The sequence below is a fragment of the Diabrotica undecimpunctata genome, chromosome 10 (genome assembly GCF_040954645.1).
Source record: "Diabrotica undecimpunctata isolate CICGRU chromosome 10, icDiaUnde3, whole genome shotgun sequence".
Taxonomy (NCBI): domain Eukaryota; kingdom Metazoa; phylum Arthropoda; class Insecta; order Coleoptera; family Chrysomelidae; genus Diabrotica; species Diabrotica undecimpunctata.
In genome coordinates this window covers 39,554,836-39,578,197 of record NC_092812.1, presented here as the reverse complement: position 1 = coordinate 39,578,197, position 23,362 = coordinate 39,554,836, and the positions used below count along the sequence as shown (strand labels likewise).

At 32.0% G+C, this 23,362-nt stretch overlaps 1 protein-coding gene across 8 annotated transcripts in view; it reads right to left on the bottom strand.

Moving 5' to 3' along the window:
• The window catches only part of LOC140452233 (plasma membrane calcium-transporting ATPase 2-like), a 417,554-nt gene that overhangs the window by 128,614 nt on the left and 265,578 nt on the right, over nt 1-23,362 (bottom strand). The gene's annotated exons all lie outside the window — the stretch shown is intronic.

Here is a 23,362-nt window from a genome sequence, read left to right as displayed (position 1 = left end):
CCTGAACCATATATTAGGACTGGGCGTATTATTGTTTTGTAGAGTTTTATTTTTGTATTTCTCGATATAGTTGTGGATTTAAGGAGGAGATTGAGCCCAAAATAGCATCTGCTGTCCGTGCAAATTCTGCGGTTGATCTTTGCGGTAGTATTATTTTCAGTGTTAAGTAGCGCTCCCAGGTATACAAATTTGTTCACTGCTTCAAAGGTTAAAAACCTTTTGAAAAGTACATGTGTATATAATTCTTTATATATAGGCATATTATTTTTGACGTGACAACGTCTTAAATTAGGTTGTGGCTCGGACTCGCTCATGAAAAAGTGTAACGCCCGCTCACGTCTGTTACGATGAGTCACCGAACGAGAGAGAGGCCCGCCGGACCGGCGAATGCCTTGCGTCTCTCTCCCACTCAAACATGATCGGTCCGCTGCGCGCGCAGCACTAGAGAATTAGGCGCGTTGAATCTGAGAAGCTGAGTTTATAGGTTATGTCATACTATTGACAAATGTTGATAGTGTTAAGTAAATTATTAGTTTAAATCACTCTGCAATCAATCGTAATTCAGTGGATTGAGAAGAAACAGCGCGTTTCAACTGCAAACAACTATTGTGCAATTTAATAGTATACATATCAATAAATATTCTACCGAGAAAAAGACGTTGTCACGTAAAATCTTCGCCCGTAAAACCGACTTTACAGGCAACCGATTTTTTTTTTATTTATTATAAAGATTATATAGTTATATATATAATATGTATTATACCTATGTATTCACTCAAGATTAATTTCATTTTAAATTGTCATAAAATAATTATTGTTACATGTAACAACGTTATTGTACTACTTTTATTAAGAAATATATTAGGAAATTATTATTATCATTAAATACAATTAAACTACATAAAACCACTCATTTCTCTTTAATTTCTATTTTTATTGTTTTTTTTTTTAAATCGCCACCTATATGATTTTTTTGCAACAACTTCGTTTCACTTCTAAAATAAGAATTTAGAAAAAATCGGAGGTACATAAAAATTTTATTTAAATTCTCCCACAAGCGCCGTGATGCTACTGATTTTTTCAAAGTGTTGTCGGTTTACTCCTAGAAGCATGGCACCACTGGTTGGTGACTCTGGACACTGCCATATGTCAATGAATATTATGACTAAGTTTACAGTTACGTTTAATTACATAATCCAATGACCATGAATTTAATTATACAATATAAAATTTTGGTTCTATGATAAAATTTAGAAATGATTCAATTATGTACTTCTTTTAATTTCGTTGAAATATGTTAGTAAATTTGAATGTCACGGAATCGTGTGAAAATACAGACGACTATTAAATTATAGAGTAGTTTTTGGATTTGTATAATCATTTTATTTATGACATCTTTAATGTCTTGCCTATTCACAGCACACAAATATGCTATGGCCTATATTTTCTCTTCCAAACGGTAACTTTCACAAAAAATATTTCCCATATATCATTAAAATAAAAAATACTATTAGCCAGGCTACATATTAGAATTATTATGTTTTAAAATATGAAAATTTTACGAAAGAACCATAAAAACAGAACTTCTTGAATTAGCAACATTATAATAGGTATTGATAGAATATAAAAAAAAAAGAAATAAAAACACAACTTACTCTAAAATCTATTATATGAAACAGTAATTCAAAAACTCAAGTAAAGGAAGTTTAAATAAATACACTAAAGCAAATATTCATATCTAGTAGATCTGATACTACTGATAAATACCATTGCTGTAGATTGTTCAATATTTGAATAGGCACCTATATATATATATAGGTGGTTACTGAACACTATTTAACTAAATATGGATATTAAACATAATTAATTATTGTGCTTTTTGACGAAATAAAAATATTGATCAATTACTTATATTTATGTTATTTTCAATTATTAAATAATTTTCATGTATTTATAAGATGGTATAGATAAATCACTTATCTGAAGAAACCTGGTTACATAATTCAATACTCAACAATATCTAATATTTACCTAAAACCATCAAGCTAGATAACACTTTCCAGTCAGATAAATACCTATTTCATACAAGTTCCGACGATTTTGATTAAGTTATTAAGCAATCGAATAAGTAATATTAAAGTATTCTTTCAAAAGATATCTCCTATAGAATGCTGTATATAATAAATCTAAATTGCACCATGATTCAATTATGTAGCGTTTAAGGTGTTTATAAACTGTTAATCAAAAAGATACAAACAGTTCAATGAAGTAAAATTACTCCCAATTTACCGACCACTCCGCACTCGTAATATAATTGAGAATGAAAAGCGAGATCCATAGAAAACAATGAATGTTACCAGGTCATATTTATTTATTTACAAATATACTTACACACACACACACACACATATATATATATATATATATATATATATATATATATATATATATATATATATATATATATATATATATATATATATATATATATATCAGTTTTAATATATTCTTCACCATCTTCCAATACTTCACTACCGCTGACTCGTCTATCCACTTTATCTCTACAGATTTATTATACATTATGTAATAATTTTGTTGTACATTCTGTGTTTGTTCTTCGACATATTTTAGTCACAAAGTATGTTTGCTGTTACTAAAGGATTAGACGATCAGAACGGCAGGAGGGGCTCAGACTTGGCTGCAGATATGGGAGCCTGGAACAGCCTGCGTCCCAGAAACGGCGAAGACTAGGTCCTTGGTCCTTATGGGCCTATTCCGTATTATAGGGGTGATACAATGGACCCGTCTTAGGAGGTCTAAGTATCTGAAGGGCTCATAAATGGGTCCTGCCCCGACATAACCTTAACCATGCTTGCTGTTGGTTTTTTACCCTGTATACATCGTTATCTGAGGAATTGCTATATCAAGTGTTCCATCATGTACCTACCTAGTATATTTTGACCCCTGCAAAGAATAACGTTGTAACCAGCATTTAAGATATTCTTCAGAAATGATAAAAACAAACAATAATTTCTTTAATTTTCCTTTTTATATGTATGTGACATTTTTTAAGAATTATGTGCGTGACCTGAACAGAAAAATCTCTAAAACTAATCTCCAACACTCTCTGGCAAGGGAGGCAGCAAGCTAATAGTATTAGAGTGTTACCATGCCCTGACAAGGGCCCAAGGAATTAGGAGGAGGACATTTTTTCAGTATAAGAAGTAAGTATTTATATAAATGCTGAACCCCTCTTTTAGAATAAGGTCTACTATTTTTGATTAGAGGATAGCGTTTTAAATTGAAAGTTTTCTTTTTATATGTAAATATAATGTTTCATGAAATAATCTTGTAACCAGCTCAACAAACTACAAATACAAGTTTGATGATTAAATTTTTAAATTAATATATTTTAAATTATTCTAATAACTAAAACAACTGTAATTTTACACTAGTAATATGTTTTTAAATTTTTCTTCATTTTGTTATCTCAATAAAAATATAATAAACTTTGATCAAATGCTCGACAGAAGCACATTTTTTGTCATATCTGCTTGACCCAAGCGAAAAATCTCCTAACTTAGATTTAACACAGGAAGAGACCTCAAAAGCACTGGACTTCGCAAAAGAAAAGTATCCCGAAATTGACGTTTTACCAATAATTGTAAAGTTTCAGACAAAAAGTGTACCTTTTCAAAAACATTTTTTTGAAAACAGTGTCACTTTAAAAGTGACACTGACTGAGTGGTGGAAAAGCCACAAAGATATTGACACTAACATCGTTAATGTTACTGAACAACTTTACACAGCCCAAGTGTCTTCAGCTGGCGTTGAAAGAATTTTTTCTTCCTTTGGTGGAATTTTTGTGTGGCACACAAAAATTTAAAAGCTTATGACAAACATTGTATATTATCTTCCAAAATAAATTATTAATAAAATAATATGTTTCAGTTGTTCCCAAAAGGGAAAGAAATGCCCTATAACTGGTCCGTTTCTACAGAAGCGCCGGGAGTCATCGGTGGTCAATCAATAAGGAAAAGGACTTTTATTTATTCTGACCAGCGGATTAGCTGTTGTTCAACGCTTGACATCAGTAAACCATTCCTGTTTTGAATTATAGTTATTTACCTGTAAGCTCTTGATACCAGTAGCGCACCGAGAATTTGTCCCTGGGGGGGGGTTTCGGTTGGTCACCAAAATTTTTTTTATGAGGTTACCTCCATTTTGAGTCGTTAAAATGTGTAAGTAGCAGTGTCGGAATAGGGTCTTGGGGGGGGGGGGGGGTTTAACCCCCCAAAACCCCCCCCCTCGGTGCGCCACTGCTTGATACAGCTCTTTGATCTTTTTTTGAAGGTTGAAGCTGTCATATGTCCGTTCGTATTATTTAATCTCTTCAATCTTTGAAGCCATATTGACTTTTAAATCAAAAATGGTAATAACCAAAAAAAAAATGGTAATAAAAACGTACATAATCGGTTATTTATATAGGTTTCAAGAATTTTAGAGATGGTAAACAATACAGATATGGACCTGAAATTATTTGCTAAAGTTGGGTCGCCACCTTCAAAACTAGGGAATCATTTTGCTTCTTTGAGGATATTTGGTACATCATCAGATGTAAAAGACAAATTTATCATAGGAGTTAAAATTATAGCAGCCCCTGTTTAAATTCATTTAGCCAATTCATTGAAAGTCTATCATCTCCAAGACTGGAACCAGATATCATTTTCATAATTATATCTGTCACCTTCTGAAATATTTTGTTAATTGAATGAGCATATGGAGACACAGAATTAGGGACGACACAGGCTTGAGCTAGTTCCATGATCCAATTTGTATAAAGTAGGGTCCATCTAGGGTTAATTTGAATATTGCAGTCGGTTTGAATTTGTTTTTAGTATTGATAATTCTTGTAGCATTTTAAAGTAATTACTATTTAAATGGGAGTAAGCCACAATTAAATGTTACCTAAAGTAAGTTTATTAACGTTTCAATTTCCACTTTGGAAATCGTCCTCAAAATACAAACATTATTAAATTTTTAATTTACTAATGATTATATTTTGATCTTGATAATATTGTCTGTTTATTATCTGTCTATTATCTTCTTTTTTCCTGGTACGAATGGCTGTCTTTAAATAATAATGGGCATGCTGGACCATGCTGTAAAGGAAATAGGTTGCAGGAAATTACTTGTAACGTTAATAATGAAAATCTATGAGTTTTAGTAGCTCAAAGATATGAACATTGAACCAAGAAGCACTATTTATATAAGCCTGTTCTTTAAAGATATCAGAAAACCAGGAAGAATTAATGATGCACTGAATCTTATATTGAAATTTAAGTTTATCAAGAGTAATTTTTAGGTAGTGTTTTGTATTATGGTCAGTTTCGAAAGAACTTTTTTTAACTTGCAATATTTAGTTTGCATTCAACACAATTATGCAGAAATTGTACCGAATTAGACTGGTTGAATTTAAAGTAACCCTTGAAGGTATACAATTTTTGGGTTAAAGCAGCTATTATCATTGGTAGTATATTTTTGTTAAGATCAACGACGGATGAATACGAACATATAAAAAACTGCATGAAAGACGCAACGCTAGAAGTCTTGGGGCCACAGGTAAGGAGAGTAGATAAACCATATTGGTGGGATAAAGAAGTGAAAGAAAAAATAAAAAGAAAAAAGGAAGTATATCAAAAGTTAATACAACAGGGAGATGAACAAACAAAACAACAATATAAAAACTTGAATAAAGAAGTCAAACGAGAAGTGGTTATAAAGAAAAATAGTGCATGGGAACAAAAATGCCAATACCTAGACAACCATATAGGAGGGACAAAGAGCTCTGAAGCCTGGAGAACTATAAAAACGATGAGAACAACGACAAAAAACCAAGTCATAATAAATAGAATACCAGAGAACACACGGGTAGAGCATTTTGAGAACTTATTAACAGAGAGAAGAGAAAGGTTTAAACAGACAAATGAACAAGTGAAAATAGAAGGAAGAATAGAAATATCAATAGAACAAGTGAAAAAAGCAGTTAAGGGAATGAAATTAAGAAAATCTCCAGGCCCAGGTGGAATACATCCAGAGTTGATTAGGTATGGATCATCAAAACTGTTTGAAATGATCCGAAAATTATTCGAAAGATGCTTAAACGTAGAAGAAGTTCCAGAAGAATGGAGACAATCGTATATCTCTCCAATACACAAGAAAGGCACAAAGACGGATCCTAAAAACTATAGAGGGATCGCAGTGATTGCTACTATAGGCCGACTATACTCAAAACTGCTACGAAACCTGATAGAAAATGATATTAAAGACAAACAACCCGAAGAACAAGCGGGATTTAGGGTCGGACGCTCCACTATGGATAATATTTTTACATTAAAAATTGCAATGGAAAAACGAGTGCAGAGAAATAGAGAAACCCATACAGCTTTAATAGATTTGGAAAAAGCATATGACAGTGTACCGATCTCCCAACTATGGATAGAAATGGGTAACTTGAAAATAAACCCAATTCTTATTAACGCCACTCAAAAATACTACGAACAAAACTTTGCAAGAATTAAAATGGGACAAGAAATCACCTCTCCTTTTCTGACAAAGGGACTAAGATAAGGCTGCTGTCTGTCACCCACCTTATTTAAAATCTATTTGGACAGATCCTTAGTGAAATGGGTAAAAAAATGTAGAAACATGGGAATAACGGTGGAAGAAAACACGCTATATACACTTTTCTTTGCGGATGACCAGGTAGTAATTGCCTAAGACAGCTACGATCTTAGCTATATGGTAAGAAAACTGCAAGAAGAATATGAGGTGGCAGGTCTTAATACGAATATGACAAAATGTAAATATCTCTCAGTGAGAACAGATGAAATATGTGACCTAGTCTTGGAAGACGACAAAATCAAAGGCGTGCAATCCTGCAAATATTTGGGGGTCATTTTCAACAAGAAGGGAAATAGCGCAGATGAAATCAGGGAAAGAATAAACAAGGGCAGAGCAGCGATCCGTGCTTTAAACTCTCTTCTCTGGCCAAAAAGAATTCGACGAGAAACCAAAAAACACATTTACGGTAGTATAGTCCACAGTATTACACTTTACGGTTCGGAAGTATAGGACGTCACCAAAGTTAATAGAAACAAACTTATGTCGACAGAAATGGATTATCTGAGACGAAGCTGCGGTAGATCGAAAATGGAGAGAGTTAGAAACGAACAAATAAGAAACGAAATGAAAATGGAGCGAAATATCAATGATGACATAGAAAGAAAACAATTAATCTGGTTCGGACATGTTAAAATAATGCCAGGATAGAGATGGCCTAGAAGCGTACTGAAATGGATCCCTCCTGAAAGAAAAAAGAGAGGACGACCACGGATAAGTTGGCGCAACGATATTGATGAAGCAATTGCGGCAAGAGACTTAGAAGAGGTAACTGCATATGACAAAAAAAGATAGAAATTGGGGGCGGAGAAGCGGCGACAGCCGTAATCAATCAGTTATTAAAAAAAAGTATATTTTTGTAGTACATTTATAAAAAAATCAATGTTCTTGAGAAAATATCACGTTTTCTTTTCTTGAAATGTATATAGTATACCATCATAGTTATTCATAAAGGTTTCGAAATCGTAGTCAGGAGAACTATAGATTCCATCTATTGTAAGAAAAAAGCATTTTATAAATGTATAAATAGCATTGAGCATTTTTTCTGGAATCTAATTACTTCTTTAGAAGCCTGACTATCTTTTACAAGTATGCCAATTTCAGCTTCTTGTTTAATCCGACTAACATACTCTGCATTATAACCAATGAAGTTAAAACAGTTCTCTTTTTGAGGTTCCAGACAAGTCTCAGCAATAATCACTAAAGCGGGTTGAATTTTTTTTAACAGAATTTTAATATTAGCTACCTTGTTTCGCATATATTGTAAATTCAGGTATATTATACTTAAAAAAATGCTTATAAGATTGGTGTTTTAACAAATCACGTACTAAAATAATTACCCACTGTGAAGATTTAAGGTAAACTTTTAAAAGTATCCTCAATATTGATAGAAATGGCACAATCACCATCATTTATTTTGAGGTATATTCTGTCCTTTTTGGTCCAAAGGTACTTTTTGTTTCGTAAGTTTATACACCATGCTGAACAACAAATTTAAATTACATGTAGATTGAGCTTGTAGATTTAACAACATTTTTGTTACCTTTTAATATTTTGAAATCCAAAGTTTTTCCTTTTATTGATGCCAAAACAGAATTCCGCATGGTGACATAGATATTTTAGCAACAATAACGGAATCCCGTTTTGGTTACTTAATATAGCAATCTTCAATATTAGCATCATTAAACTTACATTGAGTAAGTCGAGATAAACGAATGAGCGTCACCCAGCCGGGAGACCCGATCTCTCACAATATTACTCATCCATAGGTGGACTCGATTCACCCGCGAATTCCAATTTAAAGCAACGGATCTATTTTGAATTTTATACTGGTGCGTTTGAAAAATTTTTCTGGCTTGCGTTTGGCTCGAACCATGAACTTACTTCTTGTTCTTCTTCTTCAGCCATCCATTGTTGGACATAGGCCTCCTCCAATTGTTTCCACGCTTCCAATAATATTGATAATAATGGAGGCCTGTTAGAAGTAATGATATCTTCTTAAGCCAGTCTTATAAAAACTAAAGATCAACCGAATATCAATAAAACGTCTACTAAATGATCAAATTTATTGTAGATCATATTAAAACGAGACAAATATTTATCATTTATCAATTAAGCAAATAAATTATTGGATAAACAAATCAATTTCTTACTAAGGCCCGTTTAAATATATATTAAATCAAACAACGCTTCCTTAAATACCGTTTTAGTGTTTTCTCTGCTAGTGTAAAATAGGCATTATATACATAACACGAGGCAAAACTCAAAAACTTCGCTATTATTTCCTCTTTATCAGTTTGGTTTTTATATTGAGTTATAACTCAAATGGACAAAATTTCCGATAAAATCAATCACCAGAAGTAACATTTTCTCATAGGGTAGATTTATATCATGTAAATTGAAATTCTTGTACAAAAGACACCATATTAAAAGTAAAATGAAACCTGCCATGTATTAAATTGAAAAGTTTGTTCCACGCGGATATTAAATTTGAGATACATGGTGTCCGAAAAGTCTTAAAAAGTACGGGGCGCCATCTGCTCAGTCGGCAAACACTAAGCAAAATATCGTATTATATTATTTACCAGTGGTAATTATTGTAGGTGACGCCAATTTTAAATATCATAATTAATTGGATTATTTAATATCATATAAACTGTTGTCTTCTTTTCATATTCTTATACCTTTGCTTTTTCTTGTAAGCAGAGTATTGAAACTTGGTACAAAGGTGACCCTTGGTGTAACAAAAAAACTTATCGAATTTGTGGTCAATAATATATGTCTTCTACATCTTCTATTTACGTCTTTTATTAAAAAAAAAGTACTAGTGTCTTAAACTTTAATACATAGATTTTTCTTGGTATAAGGAAGAACTTTATTAAATTTTATCTCAGTAGGTCTTCCTTTTTTTTTTCATATTCTTTTTTCAGAAATTTATATGTTATAATCCGGTCGTATTGCACCCAATTGACTTATTGTAGTTTTCCGCAGTACTTCAGCCCTATTAGCGCATGTCCGTCCAACATAAATTTGTCATGTGTGTGACCAGGCATAAGTATTTCCCACTGAGAATTATGTTGCATTCGGATCCAGAATTATGTTGAGTTCTTCTTCTTTACATATAAGAAATACATCATTTATATAGTAAAAAATTATTTTTATATAATAAAAAATAAAATTGTATGTCGCTATATTGACAAAACTAAATACAAAGTAAGGAAACTAACCACTAAACCTACCAATTTTTCGTACAAGATAAAATCGCTGTGAAACTTTTTGCATTCGATTCAGGAAAGTGCCAGGAAAGTTTGTGAAAAATTCATGGTGATGAAATGAACATTGCATTTCGTGGATAAGAAAAATGAATTTCCTAAGTGTACAGAAAATGAAAAATTTGCAACTAAGAAAATATCGACAGGAATGAGTTTAATTTTATTAGTTGGGGGTTTACGAGGTCGCGAAATACGATTATGATAACGATGATGGTCGTCGAGAAACTAAGAGTGGACCTCATCTCTGGAGTAATTTCATTCTAAATCAGTCGAAAGTCATTACTTGGGGGGTTTTCAAGGGCGCTGAACACGACTATTATGACAACATGATCCTCGAGCTATCTGGTGCCCAGGGTGAACCTCATCTTCTAAAGTTTTATGTTAGTATCATTCGAAAACAGTCAAAAGTCATTACTCGGAGGTTTTCGAGGCCGATGAACACAAATATTAGGACAGCGATAATTTTCGAGCTACTTGGAGCCCAGCGTGGACCTCATTTCCTAAAGTTGTATGTTATTTTATTCAAAATGAGTCAACAGTCATTACTCAGGTCTTTTTGGTGTTGCTGAATACGAATATTACGACGGTGATGACATCCCAAGGTATCTGGTGGCCAGCGTAGCCCTCGTATTTTTTGTTAATTTGTTCTTTAAGATTATTATTAACATGAAACTCTAGTAGACAAGGTTATCCTGGGCACCAAATACTTTGGAGACCATCGCCGTCGTAGTATTCATGTCTAACGACCCCAAAAATCCCTAAGTAATGCTTTTTGACTGATTTCGAACGAAAATAACATAAAACTCCAGGAAAAGATGACCACCCTCCACCAGGTAGCTCGAGAACAATCGCCATCAAAATATTCGTATTCAGCGACGTCGAAAACTCCCGAGTAATGACTTTTGACTGATTTAAAATAAAAATAACATAAAAGGAGATAAACACTCCAGGAGATGATATATACATCATATTTGTATTCAATCATCTAGAAAAGTAATGACTGTCGACTGATTTAGAATGAAAGAAACATACTATAGAAGATGAAGTGCATCCTGGGCACCAGGTACCTTAAGGACCATCGTCGTTATCATATTCGTATTCAGCGACCTCGAAAAACCCCGAGTAACAACATTGAACTCATTCCTATCGATATTTTGTTAGTTGCAAATTTTTAATTTTCTATGTACTTTGGAAATGCCTTTTCCTTATGCACAAAATTCAATTATAATTTTCCCACCATGAATTTTGTTTACAAAATTTTTTTATACTTTCCCGAATCGAATGCAAAATGTTGCACAGCGATTCATCATGCTGCAGAAAATTTGTAGGTTTAGTGCTTTCTAGTGCTTCATTTCCTTGCCTATATTAGAACAAATACTTCAAATGCCGAGATCGTCTCATGAGTATTTATCTGCTCTTGGTTTAACAAAATTTAAAATTTAAAATTTTCCAACAACACATTAAACAAAAATTAAATGCTAAATACAGAAACAACTTAAAAATGTATATTTTGTCTTTTATATTCACCTTGTGACCAATCTTCTATCACCAATTACGTAACTGAGTTCATACCGGTTTAATTGTTTGTTTTATATTGTATTTATTACATGATAAAGTGTCTTTCTTATAGAATTAGTTCTGATTAAATCATGCTTTGTTGTCTTTTATTTGCAAATTTTAATGAAATATTTTACGTGGCAATATTTTATTACCATGATTTGGTTGCCTTCTACATTTTGGCTGGTTACATTACAATTATTTTTGGTCATAATTATATAAAACATATAATTTTGCTACGTTTACTATTTTGTTTATTTTTTGGTACGTTTATAGGCCAGTAAATGAACGTGAAATACGGTGATACCGTGTCACCACCGAATTGCATAAAAATTTGGATTTAGGTTCTACTTACCCTCCACTTCACTTTTGAACTTTGTGCTGTTGGCTGCTTTTTATTTGGTAATTGTTAATTAAAGCGGGTTATTGATTCAAATCATCTTTTAATGAAGTTAATGAATGTCAATTAACATTAAGCAACATAATTTAAGATTTTATCACAGTTTAACCCCTAAATTCACCCCTAGGTTAGTTATAATGAAAATAATGTTATTGAATACCTTGTCTCCACTGATTTGAATGGAAATTTGGATTTAGATTATACTTGCCCTCCACTTCAAAATTCGACTTGGATTGCTTTTTAATTTTTAGGGGCGAAAACAACCCCTATTTGGAATTATTTAATAATACAGTGACATTAAATTTAGATTTCTTTACTGTTTTAATTTTTTACCACACAATTTCTACCCTTATAAAGACTACATCTTGCGAAGAAATTCGAATATTTGTAGTATTTTTTTTTTCATTGAAACTATAAATACAATATTTTTTTTAATTAAAATGAATTAATTTTTTTTTCAACTTCAAAAACAATTCATTAGTTTTTAAGGATAGTGAAAGTAGGTATGGCTACATACCGAAAAAAATTAATAGTTAGTAGCATTCTTAATCAGAGAATGCAAAAAATTGTAACAAAAAATGAAGAAGTAGAAAAGCCCTGCTGCATACTTGAGCATAATACAAAAATGGAACTGCAAGTATACAATAAAAAGATTAAATTAAAAAAAGATTAACAATGAAGAAAAATTAAAAAGATTAAATTTTATGATAAAGCTTGAAGAAAAAAATGTTGAAAAGTATAGTGTACCATTCATTAAACAAAAATAAAAAGGATCGACAATTAAAATGCCATCAAAACTCACAGAAAGGTATTTTCCTTCATTAATCCCACCAACAACTAAGCCAAAACCCACAGAAAGGTAACTTTTGTATAACTTTTACTCAGTAAAGATATTACATACCTATACTCAAACTTTATATTTATAGTTTATTACATAGACGTATATGTCCGCCAGTGCAGAATTATTTAGCCAGCTACAATTGCATTTATAGTTTTGCTTTTGGCCACTTAAGAGGTTAATTGTTATTAAAATAATTAACTTGCAATAGTTTAAATTAACCTTAAATTATACAAAAAGATAACTTAAAAAAAAGTAATTAAAATTTTCTTTGCAATTTGTACTGCCAGCCGGATAGCGCATTTCACAAAAAAATCGTTCTAGTAATATTCCCAGAATTAGTGCTAACCAACCAATTCATTTTATTTTCATGAATGAACATTTAATAAGAAAATTATGTGTAAATTTTGTAGACATACTTTCAGGAATTATATTGGCGGTTTATCTAACTAAAGTTATGACATCAAGTTTCAAACCATTATCTACTGACAACATAAACTAGTTTGAAGAGCATTATTCATAGATCGTTAAAATATATAATACAGTATATAAACGTGAAAATTTAACTGAAACCTATACTGCTTTTATTATTTACCTAGTAGGTGTTTCGACTATAAGACTATTATAAATGTCTAATAAGTAATAATGAACTTTAATTTGTAAATTTCAGATGAAATTTATGCTTTGGATAATAGATGAAACATTTATATATTACTATTATTTTATCCGTTTTGTTTCTGTGGTATATTAATGTAAACGTTACATAACTTCGATTGAAACATATAACTTTCTTATTCAAACTTCATAGTCGCCACAAAATTGAGTATTCACTTCCATTCAGGAGCCCGAGGTGAATCCGTGTGCATGGAAGAAACTTCATCGAAACAATCAGCTGAATATTCATATGAAAATAGGTACCATAAATCAATCTGAATCACAGTGTCGTCACTACTGCGGCAGAAAATAGCCTAAGACGATATATGCATGGTAATTATACAAGAACCATGGATAAATAACGATAAGATTATGGGAATAACTACCAGTGATACTATATGATCTAACACAAGACACGGTATGAGACTCAAACAGCAACAGAAACTTGTGTTGGCAATCATTGGTTGTAACAAGTAATTATCGCCTCATATGTGTAGAACTGCTCTATAAGGAGAGTAAAGAGCTGGCCAAACTGAGAAAAATCAAAAGACGAGTCTTTAATAGGCCGAAGAAGTTCTATAATTCAGAGTAACGACGTGAAAACGTTAAAAGTGTAGAGTAATAGAGAAAAACAAAATTCTTAGTAGATTCTCTAGAGGACATAACAAATTGAAATCAGTCAAACTAACAAATAAGAGGTTCTGAAACTGTTTTCTCGTGGCATGCAACCTAATTTATATAGTTCAGAGGGACGTTGTCAATACCTGGAGATTTGGTATTTCTTTGTACTTATATTGCCTGTTTGACCTTTTTTATCGTCGGGGGTTTTATCTTTTGAGTGTCTCCCTCAATTTGGTAAATGCCGATATGATCTTTATGTTCTTGGGTCCCTAAAAGAGTTTGGAAATAGGTTTTTCTGACTGATTTTATTTTTTTTATCGCTGGTTATCTGCCCTTCTTGATTTATGTATAGATTTGTTCATGGTTTGTATTCTTCTCTTAAATTGCGTAGATATTTATACGCTTCTCTTATATCGTTGTTTCGAATTCGAAATTCTCTTTCATTTTCTGTATAATACCGTTGTTGTATTTTCTTTTCTCTGTTCGGTATATTTTATCTGCCCACCGTCTTGCATCTTCGTAGATTGCTCTTCTTTCTCTGGTTTTCCTTTCCATATATTTCTTGTGTGCTTAATTTCTTTTCTGTATGACCTCTTTATACTCTTTATTGAACAATAATTATCTTTTTGTCTTTTTATTTTTTGTGCCTATGATCTTTCTTGCTGCATAAATGATTTTGTTTTGATTTTCTCCCAATGTTCTTAGTGCCTACACTGACTGTATTTGTCAGTGTTTGTGTTATTTTATCTCATAGTTCTGACTGATATATTATATCAATTATTGGACGTCTAGTTATTCTGTTGTTTGATCCTGTTTGTTCCTCTTGTCTCTCTGAATTCTGCATCTATATTTTATCTGTACTAGTAGATCGCCAGATTTGCATCATGCTCCTTTTCGGCTTTTCAAATCTTGTATGCTTGTTGCAATCGTTTTGTCTATGAAGACATGATCAAGTTGGTTGGCAGTTGTTCTACCAAGCATAATCCCTTTCGCTTTGTATATATCACGGTGTGGAGAAAAAGATTATGATCATGTTTTATCTACTGGAAAAGATGACTAGTAGATTAAAAATTCTCCATTCTCATCGGTGTACCCTCTAATCCCCCAACCCCTAACTCTCTATGCCTAAAATCTACCACTTCAGTATGTATTTATGGGGGAGATTTTATTAGTGCAACGAAAAAAATGTGACAAAAGTGTTAGATAGATATACGATGTTGTCGACTCTTTAAAACATAACTAATGCTAACTGTGGATTGATAGACAGATTAGAATTCTCAATTGTCGAGTCGGTTCCGCAGTCCTTGGAAAATGAGTATGAAGTTCACAGACAGTAATGTTTGATGATGGTAAAAAGCAGAGAAACGGGAAAAAAAAGAAATTAATAAAGGAAACAAAGAATATAAAGATTAAACAATAATAAACACAAATAAAAAATAAAATAACCCACGATAAAAACAAAGTAGAAAGAATAAAAAAGGGATATAACACAGTAATTACAGGTCTACCATCACTTTAAGCCGATAAAACATTGTTAAAAAATAGCAACAGTTTTCTTACAAATTTACGTAATAGAAGAGATAGAAGTAGAAAGTGCAATAAATCTAGAAAAGAAAACACTTCTCGTACAAATAAACGAATCTAGTGAAAAAGTCAAAGTAGTGAGGGAAAAAAATTGACCTAGGTTTCTAAGAAAAGACTCATCAAAAACATGATCGAAAATGAAAGGCAAATGAGGCAGTAAATTACGAAAAAATGTAAGAAATTAAGAAGTCCAAGAAAAGACCTACAGATGCGGTAATTGTAGATGGTATAAAATAGAAATGGGTCGGATACTTCGATCAAAAAAGAGAAAAAAATGTAAATAGCACAAAACGATATATAAGATTGAAAGAAAAAAATGACCCATTATGCAGACCTTAGCTACAGGCAGATAAATTTTATGAAAAAATAGGGGCATTGATGGAAGAAATCATCCCATACAAAATGTAAACTTATTACAGGCGACACAAATGTTAAATATATATATATATATATATATATATATATATATATATATATATATATATATATATATATGTATATATAAGTACATAGTATAAAAATACAAAATACACAGTTTAAAACACAAATATAAATTGACTGGAATGAAACAATTAGCAGTTGCATCAACTAATGAAAAGGTCTAAATGCCTCGTAAGTACCTTAACTGAACACCCTAATAAATCATGTGAAATGAAAAATTCATTTCCACTTCTGTGAAGTCTAGCCAAAGGGCTATTGCACCCATAGTTTGTAGCATGCAATCCCATATGGACTACGACCTATCTCTTGTGCGTAAATTTCCCACCCTCAGATCAAGCAATTCCAGAATATCAGAACAATCGATAAGACCATTCAAAACCTTATATAGAAATATGAGATTAGTCTTAACCCTTAACCTAAAAAGTGGATGAACATGCTGTTGACCTCGCAATCTAAATTTCTAAAAACCTGTTCTGCACCGCTTTTAAAGAATCGATGTGGCACTGGTACTAAGGTGTTATATATATATATATATATATATATATATATATATATATATATATATATATATATTTATATATATCTATATAATTAAAGAAAACCTATTATTTATGTCTTTTATATAGCTTGGGTTTATCTTTTTTATGTTTTTGGTTGGTGGGTTGGTGTTTGGTTGGAAGTTCTCTTCCCCTCAAGTTGGATTCCTTCCTTCCCCAAGAAAATGTCTAGATCGACCACTGAAGGATACTATGTACCAGAGTCAAATAAGGAATCCTATAGGCCACTACTGACAATTAAAGATGTATCATTAATGAATAGTTGAACAGTAAAGGTCCCAAATGGGACCCTTGAGTAACACCAGAGAAAACTGATATAGCAGATGAACAACAGATTATATCTTCACATATTGAACCCTTTTACTCATATAACTAACAACCCATTTAGGTAAGAAGGATTAAAGTCCATATATCTGAAGTTTATGAAGTAAAATATGATTCGCCCTATCAAAGGCATTTGAAACATCAGTATATCTGACTTCCGCATGAACCTTCTTCTCAAAAGCTGAAATAATCTCCTGTTGGTATATGATCAAATTAGTCAAAATCGATTTTTCACTCCTAATTCCATGTTGTTGGCTAATCAAGAGAGAAGACAGCATAACCACAGGTCGCTAATTCTTCACATCCTCTCTACATCCTTTCTTAAAAATAGGAGTAATAGAGCTATCCTTCCAAATTGTTGGAAAAATTTGAAATTTCAATGAAAGGTTAAATAAAAAACATAACGGGAGATAAATGGTGTGAACGCATCTTTTTAGAAAATAACTGGGCACATTATTCGAACCACATTTTGATTTATCTCTATGTACAATATGAGAGGTATATATGTAATATTAATATTGATATGCGTGCTCTTCAATATTTAAATCTATTTTGCTGTAAACCTCAGGAAAGTTCCTTACAAATAAGTTAGCAATATCAATACCGTTCTCTGCCACATTAACATTAAAAAACAATTTATTAGCAATCCCATGACCATTTCGTAATGAATTCATGATTCCATTTCCGTAATGAAAACCATTGAGGGAATTTAGGGGGCCTATAATAAATAAATATATATATATATATATATATATATATATATATATATATATATTTATAAAAAAAATAAATAGGGATGAAATAATAAAACATGTAACCGAATTCTATGAGGGTCTATATAAAGCTCCGGAAGCACAAGAAATAGGCGAAGAAGAAATTGCGGTTCAAGAAGATGTACCAGATGTTCTCGTGGATGAGGTAGAGGCAGCTCTTAAGAGCATGAAGAACGGCAAGGCAGCCGGTAATGACGGTGTTACAGCCGAACTTCTAAAGATTGCTGGTCAAACAACTTGGAAAATCCTAGCAAAAATATACACAGACTGCCTAAAATCGAGACATATTCCAAAAAAGTGGAATTCAGCCAACATAATCCTTATTCACAAGAAAGGTAACAAGGAAGACATTAGAAATTATAGACCGATCAGCTTGCTACCTGTGATATACAAGGTATTCACCAAAATCATTAACAACAGAATACAGAACACACTTGACGCTGCACAACCCCGAGAGCAAGCAGGCTTTAGAAGTGGCTTCAGCACAATGGATCATATTCAAACATTAAGGGAAGTAATGAGCAGAACAAAAGAATATGATCTACCACTGGCGCTAGCATTCATAGACTTCGAGAAAGCATTTGACTCCGTATACCCAAGAGCAGTCATAGAAGCTCTTGTCGACCAAGGAGTAGATAAACCATATGTCGAAACGCTAGCAAATATATACAAAGAGGCCACAGCTAGAGTCAGCATATATGAAAATACCCCAGAATTTCCCACTCAGAAAGGAGTCCGACAAGGAGACACCATATCCCCTAAGCTCTTCAATGCAACCTTAGAAAATATCTTCCGGAAATTAGACTGGAACAACCAAGGTCTATGTATAGATGGAGAATACCTAAACCATCTTAGATTCGCTGATGACATCATTCTAATTGCTAGAAGTCCTGAAGAATTACAACTGCAAATTAATGACCTTAATACAGCCAGCAATGAGGTAGGCCTAAAAATGAACCTAGCAAAGACTAAAATAATGTGCAATGATCTGATCGCCAACGTGGAAATAAAAATTAATGAAACCTCGGTAGAAGTAGTAGATGAATACATATACCTGGGACAGCTCATACATAAATCGGGATCACTACTTCCGGAAATCAACAGACGAATAAAACAAGCGTGGTCAGCATTCGGACGAAATTCCATAGTCTTCAAGTCCAAAATGCCACTATACCTCAAGAAGAGAGTATTTGATCAATGCATATTACCCGTCTTGACATATGGATGTGAAACTTGGATATTAAAGAGAGAAATAACGTCGAAACTCCAAGTAACTCAAAGAGCAATGGAAAGATGTATGCTAGGGATAACAAAGAGGGATCGTAAAAGAATTGAATGGATACGGAGGCAAACCCAGGTGACTGATGTAATCCAAAGAATAAAATCCCTGAAATGGCAATGGGCAGGACATATGGCAAGAAGAACAGATAACAGATGGACCACTAGAACAACTATGTGGTACCCCAGGAACGCTAAGAGACCAAAGGGGCGCCCAAATCTCAGATGGGATTATGATATTAGAAAATTAACAGGAACAACGTGGTCTCGAATAGCACAAGATAGAAAAATATGGGCGCAAATGAGCGCAAATTATTAGAACAACGTATAACTAAAACATCGTCGAATAATAATAAGAACATAAAATAACATTGAAATAAGGGAGGCTGCACCGTAATTGGAAACGGTTGATAAAGCTGCACATGATGATGATGATGATGATATATATATATATATATATATATATATATATATATATATATATATATATATATATATATATATATATATATATATCAAGGGAATAGAGGACGAAAACAAATATCGTGCCAGGCGGCAATATCAGAATCCACTTTACAAATGAAAACTGATAAAAAAGTGTAAGGATTTCTTTAATAAACTGACACGAGACAAGAAGTCTATTGTGCCGGAGTATGAAGGTGTCCAAGGAAAGAGACTAGCAGACTAACTGACAAAGAAATGATCTACTATTTTGAAGAATAACAAACGATGACGTTAGAAATGAAATTCAAAAATCTTTGGAAAATAGTTATAAAAACTGAAGCGCTCTAAAGTAATAAGCCCATAAGAAGAAAATCATTAGTAGCATTGACAAAAGGCTTCGGTATGGTACTAGTCTAATGAGTTTTATCAGAATCGACTATTTATAAAATAAGTAGGAAGAAGGAACCATGGTACAGAAAATGCAGTAAAAAGTGGAGAAAAAAATCACTATCCATATATCTTGTGAATCTGAAACGCCTAGTGAACAGAGGCCAGTATGCACCAGCAAAACAATATTGAGCCAGGAGAAATCCTTAAACTCTTTATAAGGAAGTTGCTGATTTTTATCAAGAGCTTAAAACTTCTTCGTGAATTTCAATTAAAAGAGAAAGTTTCGTACAAATAAAAGGTCTTCCTCTCACATACATACTATTATTGTGTTGTCCTTGTAGAAAACGATAAATAATCATCGTTCAAAAATGCTTATGATTTCGTTTCATTTTTTGGTCGAAGTAATGTTTTAAAATCATTGTAAAGAATTATTAACTAGCATGGCAGATAATTCTGAACACGTATACTATTAACATCTCAAACTTGACAATGGTTTACAATGTCAGATTTAATATGTTTAAATCTCAAAAATGAAATAGCAGAAAATAATAAAATTAAAAAAAAATATAATTCAAATTAAAATGATGATAATCTTTTTGATGATTGTAGGTGGTAAAATAAGGATTAGGATGTTAGATGTGTTAATTAAATGTAAATAATATCATATTTTATTGGCGATGGTAAGTTTTTAGTACAGATTAAAGCAACGAAATATTTCTAGACTAAATAACTGATATCTAGAAACAATGGATGGCAATAAAGCAGTGAATTATGATATGTAACTTATATATGCTCCAGTAAACTTAAGTAGTATTATAGCGTAATTTGCCCTTATCTAATAACAAAATAAATACACGTTTTTAGTGTTCTATAAATAAGAGAAAAATTAAGGAGAATCAAAATACTTTACATGTATTTTAATTCTTCTGAGATCATCTTGTGCGTAGTCGTTCTTGGCTACTTGGTCTTCATTTCGCAGCCCATTTCTCCTAGTTCATTCTATCTATATCATTATCACTGAACTCTTTTTTTCCATCTATAGCTGTTTCGACTTCAAAATACTTTTTATTTATATAGTATAGTATCGTTCTCAGTTTGCTTTTATAATGTCTGTAGTATTCTCATGTTTTCAAATAATTTTCTACATCCTTTCCTACTTTAATTTCTTTCTTAAATTCTTATCTTTAAATGTCTTCTTCGCCTGTCCCTGCCATCGTATCTTTGAATTCTTTATTAATATTTTACCTCATAATATCTAATTCGTTTGCGTTCTTAAAGTATTTGTTTTTTATAATATATGCCAAAACAAATGTGTAAAAAATCAATAGTTTGCTTGTTTTGTTTGGTAACTCTTTTGCAATTCTACCAATGTACCTGAACGACTCAACTTTTAACTTAATAATCTTTAAAATTATCTACAACTAAAAAGCATATTAATAAAAGAGATTTATTAATCTTTCACCATCGAAATATATTTACACAAACATTTGTTCCATTGCCAAACCGAAAAATAGAAATTTTTTAAATAAGGAAAATGTAGAATTTAGTTTATAGTTAGTCACAACAAAGATTGAACCAAATATTACACTACTTAAAAATTAAAAAGGAAGTAAAAGCTAAAATTATGAATTTGTTTTCCAAAACGATTAGTTGACACAAAACGTTTTCGATCTTATCAGACCATCATTAGTGAGTCCTGAAAGTAAGTAAATCCACTTTAATTTAATACAAAAAAATGAAATCCTGACTGTTAATAAAAACATGTGGTAATATAACTAACTTGATACATTTACAAGTGGGACGTTTCAAATAGGCAAAAAAATCTTTGTATTATCAGGACGAAATAAGAGAGAATGAGTCAAGATAAAAAATATTGTAGATAAACATTATAAGTAATTTAGGGAATTTGTAGAAAATGATATGAATGAAACGGTAAAGTAATGGACCTAAAAATTTGAAATGATGGTTGTATACATTAAGGGGGAAGAAAACATTGATAGATTATTTTTTGGGAAGGATTAATAGAAAAGAAGTTTTAAAATAGGGTGGATTATAGTAGAGTGATTTACACATCTTTGTAATCTGTTAGATGATGAATCAATAGCCTGTTAGATAATAATAAAAACGGTAATTGCGAATGCTGTTATGGACTAGACTTGGTCAATGTAACTTAATTTTAATCTTTAGGTAAACAGAATAAATACATTATCGTTTTAAAGGATTGATTGTTTTAAATAATATTACAAACGAAATACGTTTGATACACAATGCTGATTTTACAGACTCTGTATGGGCTAAGTTAGGATGGTTGATTGATGATATGAATCAAGCATTGTTATTTCCGTCAGATGCATTCGATGTTTCTCTGTACTTTTCTTCTTCTCTGAACTTCTTAACACCTCCGTTCATCATAGCTGGTCTTATTGCAGTGACAGATCACTCACCCAACATCACTCGCTTCCTTTCACTTCATCCATCCTGCCCAACTCTATGGCATATATCTCCATCTAGTTCCGTACTTCCTCAGTTATATCATCTTGTCCAAATGCTTTACCTTTCTTTATTTTTTGAAGTGCTTGAGAAACCTCCTCATTTGTTACTTTGGTGACCATTGCTGTTACTGTTTTCGTTAGTTTAACTGGCTTTCTGTCAAATTCTTCATTTAGTAAACTATCAAAGTATTTTGTTACTTCCCTTTTAACATGCTTTTCATGAACTAGTATTTTATTATTTTCATCTCGTATACATTTAATCTGATTAAATTTTTTTTGCTTTCTTTGCTCTATCTTATATTTATTTTATATATCTTTGCTTCACCCTCCATGCTATCAAGTTGATTGTATATTTGTATACGCTTCTGTTTTAATTTTTTCTACTGCTACTTTGGCTTCCTTTTTGGCGATCTTATAGTTTTGAAGATCTGTGTCTGACCTATTTTCTTGCCACTGTTTTCTCTTCTTCTTTATTTTTTCTTGAACTTCGTTTGATCACCATCTGGACTCTTTATTCTTAAACTTCTAGTCTACAAGCCTGTGGGAGATTTTCAATAGGTCATTTGACCCAGCATGAATCATATATAAAACAATACTATAATATGTAATAACAACTTTATAAACTATGCCGTCAATTCTTATCGGTACGTGTGAGTTAGAGATAAGATAAACTTACCACTCAATGGTGTAAATTTTTTGGTCAAACATTTTTGTACGGCATTTATAACTTAGTTGATGGGTCAAATGACCCATTAAAATGTCCCATGGACTTGTAGTCTATTCTGTCTTAAGGTTTTTCTAATTAGTTCAACAGTATCTCTAATAATATTAGCTATATTGCTCCAAATTATATTAGGACTTACTTTCATGTTAGAGCTCATTTTTTTCTATTTTTTTTGCCCTAAATATAAATTCTATCTCGTCTTTTAACATCCATCATTAAATTTTTTGTAGTATTTTCCGATATTTTGGTTTTACTCCCTTTTACTTCGATGTCCAGCACTTATTACACCAGTCTATCTGAGAAAAAAATCATTGATTTCAAGTAAAAATCTT